At 36.9% G+C, this 8,176-nt stretch overlaps 1 protein-coding gene across 3 annotated transcripts in view; it reads left to right on the top strand.

Annotated features, from left to right (window-relative positions):
• The first annotated feature begins 1,958 nt into the window (after positions 1-1,958).
• kansl3 (KAT8 regulatory NSL complex subunit 3) overlaps positions 1,959-8,176 on the top strand; it is a 159,900-nt gene continuing 153,682 nt past the window's right edge. For 2 of the 3 annotated variants that reach the window (XM_028806093.2, XM_028806084.2), the window contains exon 1: positions 1,960-2,243. The gene's annotated coding sequence lies outside the window, so the exon portion shown is untranslated. Of the gene's footprint in view, positions 2,244-8,176 lie in introns of all 3 variants that reach the window. The other variant, XM_028806102.2, reaches the window with a different exon arrangement.

Raw genomic sequence — 8,176 nt, 5'->3', positions numbered from 1 at the left:
TATTGTTTTAAGAGTTTAAACAAACTATACTATCATTGAAAGAATTTTACAAAATAATAATAATAATAAACAACTGGCTGTTCTTTTCCCCATTATCTAGATTCTAATTTGAACTTTCTTGAACAGGAGGCAATTGAATATTGCTTTAACACTTGACCTTTGTTTGTAGCTACTTGTTAAAAATGTTCTGTTATGTACTGTAAATATATACAGAACTATGAAAAAAGATCTAAAGTGACCTAAGTGTATTCAAACTTTTGACTAGTAAAATTACTATACCAGAAAATAGTATATCCACTTTTAACTGTGTTTGTCTTAGAAACTTGTGCTCTTTTTCCACTTTTCAATGGAAAATCACTTTATATTGGCTCAGTCTCTCTTCACTGTCTTTCTGAAATATATTTTGGTATCCAAAATACCAGGTTACAGAAAGGTTTTGCTTCTGATTAACTAGCATACGTGATATACAGGACAATTATAGGGCAGGGCAATTATAAGTACTTACTTATACGGTTACAGATATTTGATTATGATCCGTTACACTTAATATATGGTCAATTATACTCAATAACGGACAATTACATATGATAATAGTTTTTATAAAAAATAATCGATAGCTGAATCTGTCGATTTACAACTCTGAATTGAGTATTCTGAACAGCCCTGTTGCTTTGTAAGAGCGCTTAGTATTGCACGGCACCTGAAAGTCAATTCAACTCACATCTTTAATACATCCTAGTATAATTCGTACCCTACCAGTAAAATATGATATCTAATCTTAATAAAACTTGCAACAAACTCAATGCCATCTTGATTTCAAACTCTGTCTTATTCTTCTTTCCTGTAGTACTAGGGTGTTGTACCGTGTTAGCCATTATGAATGTAGAGAAAAGCCAAGCAAAATGACACCTTTTATTGGCTAACTAAAAAGATTACAATATGCATATTGTAATCTTTTTAGTTAGCCAATAAAAGGTGTCATTTTGCTTGGCTTTTCTCTTCTTTCCTGAAAAGCTTTCATAAAGATTTATTCAAAGTCCACCATTCCTTCGAGCGCCGACAAAAACAATGATTGGCGTATTGAAACCAACATCAAAGGGCGCTCCGTGACTGGCGTTAGGGGCATTCCGTGATATGAAGGGCGTTCCGTGTCAAACTTCATAGGTATTGCGGGTTGCAGCTAGACCCTTCTCAGAAATTTAGCATTGGAGAAATCTGATGTACTGACTTATGGAAATGATGCTATCCTATGACAGTGCCACTTTTAAAGACACTGAGCTCTTCAATACCACCTGTTCTGCCTCCAATGTTTTGTCAAAAGAGATTGCATGTCTATGTGTTTGATTTTATGCACCTGAACAATGAGTGCTGCTTAAACTAATTTGAAGGTGTACGTTTGGCCATATAGTGTATATACCCAGTCATGGCACTGTTACATTCGCCAGCTGTCAGCCTAAATCCTGAGATATATCAATGGTTAATTTCCGTGATGGGATATTTTGTTATTTTTTAAAATATAATATACAATTATATAGCGATAAGCCTACAAAATGACCGGGAGAACGACAGACTGTGGGCAGAAACCAACCCTGTACCTGCCACCAGTTCATCATAGGATGACATAAAAACTTCAAACTGCAGCAGCAGCGCATTCGAAGTCTTTTTCCTGTCCAACATCCTTATATGCAGTTAATTTGTATTCCGCACTGCATCGTGTTTGATTTCGTTCGAAAACAGGCACATATGCTACGTCTTTGTCGAAGACTTAATTATTTAAAACAATAAAATAAAAGCACTCCCGTTATTTTCTAAGGTCAAACGATTTTGAATACCCTATATTCCCTGCGCGGTGCGCATGATCAAACGTAGTAAACTAGGTCACGTGTTAGATTTGATGCTGGTCTCCCATGTTTGAGAATGTGACGTCACTAAAAGGGCTTTGTCGAATTGCTTTCATGCAGCGCCTACCCCGTCCGCCACTGTGCTCCATTCCGGGATTTTGGTGGTTGTCTTTTATGCGACGCTGTTCGAACTCGGGCCGTTTACAGTAATACAATTGCTTTTTAAATCAACCAGTAATAGCAAAACGTAACGAAATGGATTATCTGAAATAGCGCTGAAGAGATCTGAAGATGGGACAAAGGGTTTTAAAGCGGAACTGTACTTGTTTCATTGTATTTTAAATCTATTTGGCGGCAGATAGACCTCGTCATGACGTGAGGAAGGAGAACCCGGCGAACGAAGTAAGAAATGTTCAAGATCTGGGCCTGTTTTTTTTTTCTTTTCTTGATACTGTGCTGTTCAGTGAGACTGGTGGGCAGAGTGGCTAGAATATTACGGATCCTCAGTGTTTCCTACGGAAGTACCGGAAGATCAGTGACCCGTTGTCGGGAGCGGTATATTGCAAGGCCGAGGGAAATACATTTGTAAAAACAAAGTCAGGCTTCAGTGTTTGCGCGTGTATGGTTAAATTACGCAAAATAGAAATTTATTATTGCAGTGTCCTGCTTATTTTTAGAGAAAAGCTATAGAAAGCCCTAAAGTGAATTACGGCGTGCAGCAACGTCTATTGTTAATATTTTTTCAAGTTTGGCGGATGACGTTCTCAGACAGAGTTGCTGTTTTCTGTTAAAAATACAATTTATAATCAGAAATTTAATTGCTTGGTAACGGGAATGTTTCTCCCCCGGCGTATCTTCAGCGCATTATTCGCAGCGTTTTATTGTAGTTTTTTTCCTGAATTCTTACACACGGTTTTTGAAGGTAAGCCTTTTTTCAAAACTTTGCACACAATAACAGAGAACAATCGCACATCATGAAGGACGTCAGACCTGTCTTGCAAGAGAACACAACGCATTCATTCAAAATCATAGAAACTCTTCTAAAAGAAAAGTGTGTCTTTTTGCATTAAAGACTACACACACTTTCGCATTTTCAGTGTGCAGTGCACGGCAGTCTGATATAAATGGTTCCAAACGTACTCAGACATTTCCTCAAATTGACATGCATGTAGCCAATATAAAACCCAAATACCACGGGGAATCAATTTTTTTTTTTTTTTTTTTTGAAAACAATACATTTTTACCCATACTTGATCTTGAACATTCTTCTTACAGGCAAAACAAATATAGTAGAAGAAAGTAAACAGACTGGAAAGGACAAAAAAATCTATACATACTGTGTATATAATAAGGTGCTGTCGCCAGACCCAAGCAGGTGACAGAATGCTACCTAATCTATAAAACAAGGGATGTTCTCTCTGCCAAGTCAGCTGGGGAAGTATCATCTGCACTGATGTATGCACCCCTGGTATGCCACTTCATCTACAGTATCTCCTTACAGGCCTTCAGTGCCTGGAGAAAGGGTATCATCTGTAGGGCTGCCAATCATACACCTTCTACCTCCATGATGAGAAGAAAAATCAGTACAATGGGGTTGAGGAATGGTGTTTATGGTGGGAAATACAGTGTGACAAGTAAAGGATGATCGATAAAACTATTTTGGACCAGACAAACCTGCTGGGAAGTTACATTATTTCACATTATGACAAATCTAGAGTGCTCTGGCCCATTCCCATTGTCCTGAGGAATCCGTATATTGTGTAGGGTGTCGAGGAATGTGATGATGTGGGACCAGCTTCCCTCATACTTGAACTATAGACGACAACACAAGATCAACCAGGGTGGCCCATGATGGTTCACTTTTATCTTCGTCTGTGTCCATGACCTCATCCTCATCTTATATTCACATCTCTTCCCCCACGTTTCTGTGTAATGTTTGCCCTCATTGTACAAACTAAGAGAACTAACCTGTTGCCTGCTTATAGTGCTCATGCTTTGCACTTGGTTGTGTTTTCACACTTGAGAACTAGTGTGCCATTTTGAATGGCAGTGTTTTCCAAATTAAAAAGCAAAAACCAACAAAAAAAAAATTTTTAGTTTGGTAATTGTGTTTAATGCAGCGAACTGTGCATAGTGTTTTGCAAAATGTGTATTATGAAATTGCAAAAATATGCCTGCAGTTCTTTAAACTTAGTTAAAATATCTAGCACACAAGTAATGGTTTTAATATGTTTAGTTTTTGTGTGTTCACAAGCAGAAAAAACTAATAATGTGTTCAACACTAAGTGAAGTTTATCACATCTAATGTCAGAATGTGTAGTTTTTCCTTAGTTGTCAAAACAGTTTCATGCAGTTTAGAGTTGTGGAGAACCTGTGCTTGTCTTGGGCTGACTGGGCCCATGGTGGGAAACAACCCTGGACAGGAAACCAGTCCATCACGGCATACACACATTCACTTACTCTAGAGCCAATTTGGAGTTAACCTAATGTGCATACCTTTGGGGATTTTGGAGGAAACACAGGTAGAATGTAAAAACCTGGTATGAGATTTGAACTTACTGTCAGAGGCTTTATCCTCGAGTCAGTTCCAAAATGCTGGCCTTCTAAACTCTTGTTTTCCCAGCGCAAATGATAAATAGTAGATATAGTGTTAGTAAATTGATGTATTATGAATTGCTAAAGTTACGGTTTGATAGGAACTGGAACACAGTGTTCTATCTTTGTAAGTATTTAGATGTTTAGATTTTTAAAGTAAATGTTTTCTTGTACAGTTTTATACCCTTCAGTTTATTTACTATTTAGTTTTATACAGTTACTGATGATGTACCTTAAATTTTATTTTAAGAGACTAGTTTCAGTTTAGCTTTAATTTAATCTGAAACAAGGGTATTCATTGAACATTAAAAAATGCATACCATAGCACAAAGTTTTTAGGAAGACAAGTAATTCACACAACCTGCTAGACATTTCTGGTCCAGTAAGTAGCATACTGGTGCAGTTTAAAACTGACGTGAACAAACAGCTGCTTTCTGCAGACACAAAGTAAAAGCTTGCTGGCCACCCGTTTATTTGGTATGTTTGTGTTTTTGAGAATGTTACACTCCTCAGCCTTTTTAAGTGTATATTTAAATTCAGCTGGTAAATTCCCCATAACGCTTTCCAGAGCGTCTTATTGGTAGTAGGGATGGGCGGGCGGTATGACCAAAATTCTATATCACAGTATTTTTCTAAATTATCCCGGTTTCACGGTATTCAGCGGTATTTTTTTCCCCATGCATGAGTGGATGTTAACCACATTTTCCACTGCCATTACTGGCTAAGAATAACCTATTCCACTGTCAAGAGCACTGTACATTGTACAAAAAAAAACATTTTAATGTGCACACAAGTATTAATACAGGTTTGCATGGCCCCATAAAGTGATAGTTTTCAAGGGGGTGGCACTAATGAAGAGAAGGAATCGCATTGCATGACAGATGCAGTCAAAATATAGAACCTTTTTATTGAACAAATTTTGCAAACAACTTAAACTATAATTTTGACAACATATTTTCAACCATCCAAAAATGCATTTAGACTTAGTAAAATATCCAGAAGTGCTTGTCAAAAGTTGTATTGCACTGAACATGTCTTAGAAAAGGAATAAATAGTAAATTTTTTTTGTAAACCAACTACACTTTCTGTTAATGTTAACAATATCTGTCCACTGACTCGTTAAAGTGACTTTTTAAACAACTTCACCATCATTAAACTGCATAATATTTAAACTAATAAATAGAAACAGTAAAATAAATAATAGTATTATTACTGATAGTTGCACTATTGCTTCAAGGCTTCAAGCCCAGGTGCATTACACAGTATTCACCAAATTAAAATAAAATAAAACAAGTGCAACTTGGTGATGACATCTTTACCAACTAAACCATCATTTAGGCAAACTGCATTAATATGGACCTTGCTTCAAGCTAAGCTATATGCATAAATAATAAAACTGCAACTTGCATTTATAATGCTATTTGTGGTATAGCCCTACGGAATCATATTAGGGCCATGGTAAGGAAAAAAAAATACGGACACGGAAGAAAAAAACAAATTATATGTCGAGAATAAAGTCAACATTTCCACTTTATTCTCATAGTTTACTTCATAATTAAAGTAGAATGTCGTAAACTAAACTTCTTCCTAAAATCAATGTTTAATTTGCTAGATTTTGTCAAACCCCGTCATAAGTTAATGCAACACATTAAATGCTTTGTGTTAAGTGTTCCCTGACCCAGTTGTTAATCACTACGCTTCTTAAACTGACTTCCTCCGCACTAAGATGAGACAGCGATCACCGCACAGAATCCATTCACTTCATTATATTCTTGCTTTCTGAAAATTTAGAATGCTAAGATAAATACTTGATATCATTTTCATGATGAAATGCATTAAAGCAGGTATTAAACATGCACGGTAGTGAGGCGGTAGTGCTGCTACCTCGCAGTAAGGGGTCCCCAGGTGTATGTTCAGTGTAGAGAACTTTATGGCAGGTGTGACGAGGCTCCAAAAAACTGGATGTATGAATGGGTATCGCACAGGTTTAACTTAAATATTGTGTAAATGTTGGGGTTGTGATCTGGTGGTCGGAGACACGAACACCGAATTCAATGCATGTTCTTCTGAACATGTTCTTTTCTTATTGCACGCGTGCTGTCTCTATCTGACGTACCAAAACCCCAGTTCCTATTCTTCCTTTTTCTTTCTCCACATAACCAATCACCACACGATAAACGTCTTTGTGAAATTAAAACTAGTTATAAACTTAGCCCACGGAGTGTTCAGAACTTTATAAATATCTTCGTTATACATGTTTAATTATGCCATCCATTCAGGGTTGCACCCATCCCTGAACGAGTCGCCAGTATATCGCAGGATGAATACGAGCAAAACATACACTAGCAGAATCAATATAGCATAACAAAACCCCACATCCTACATGACTTTGAAAGGAAACTGAAGCACGCCGAGTAAACCCACCAGAAAAACATGCAAATGCAAGGCAGGGTACATCCGAGACACCCTCGCTGTGAGGCAGTAGTGCAACCTCCACCCCGCCGTGCCCCCACATGATTAATGCATGCTTTAATGCATTTCACCATGAAAATTATATCAAGTATTTATCTTACCATTCTAAATGTTCAGAGAGCAGGAATATCATGAAGTGAATGTATTCTGTGTGGCGATCGCTGCCGGCGCCTCCTCTTAGTGTAAGAGGAAGTCAGTTTAAGAAGCTCGGGGAACACTTAACACAAAGCATTTAATGTGCTATATAACTTATGACGGGGTTTGAGAAAATCTAGTAAATTAAATATTCATTTTATGATGAAGTTTAGTTTACGATGTCCTACTTTAATGACAAATTTCGAGAATAAAGTCAACATGTCGACTTTATTCTCGTCATAAGCGTCGAGATTAAAGTGGAAATGTCGAGAATAAAGTCAACATGTCATCACACTATTATACAGTACCCAGGTAAATTAGACTGTATTGAAAACAAATAAAAGAAGTACAACTTGGCTTGCAGTATTATCCAGTAGTATAGAAACAGTCTTTACACATTTGAACATAATGGTCCACATCCGACCTTTTAAAACCAAAGTATCTCCAGGAAACGGACGTGATTCCTTTTTTTCGGCAAAAGTTCTTTTGTGTCATTATGTCCAACTTTATCGTCAGCTTCAGTTTCGAAATGTTCTCTGTCCATTTTCACGCAATACCTACACTACCACTACCTATTTAGTGGAGTAGCAGTGAAAAATAGCCCCTGTGCAACAAATCTGTGTTTAGCGGTGTAGCAGTGAAAAAGGTCCCCACTTGAACAGTTTCCTGCTGCGCCACGTTCCGAATGTCGTTTAGGCAATTTAAACCGATGCTGCGGTATAAGAAAAATCCTTATCATAAAAAAAAATAAAAAATGGTTTTTGGTATGAACCGGTATACCGCCCAGCACTAATTGGTAGACATTTTATTGAATATATACTTCCAACAGAAAAAAAACAGAATCCAACCCATACCTGTGCAGTGAGATATTCAAATACTGATAAATCTGGAAGGAAAATCTGAAAAGAAACACTATTATTGTCCCGACTGTGACGCTGGATTGTGTCTTTCACTGTGCTTTAAGATTTACCACACAAAGGACTCATTTTGAGATTATATACTGTTTTGGCATCATTAGTAGTATTATTACTGTTACTGGTTTTGTTATTATTGTTCATGTCATATTCTTTTTCATCATTACTATTGTTATTTGTATCATAATTATATTTTTGAGATTTAATAAAAATGTAATT

Source organism: Erpetoichthys calabaricus, chromosome 1 (assembly GCF_900747795.2).
Source record: "Erpetoichthys calabaricus chromosome 1, fErpCal1.3, whole genome shotgun sequence".
Classification (NCBI taxonomy): Eukaryota; Metazoa; Chordata; class Cladistia; order Polypteriformes; family Polypteridae; genus Erpetoichthys; species Erpetoichthys calabaricus.
This window is presented reverse-complemented; position numbering and strand designations above follow the sequence as displayed.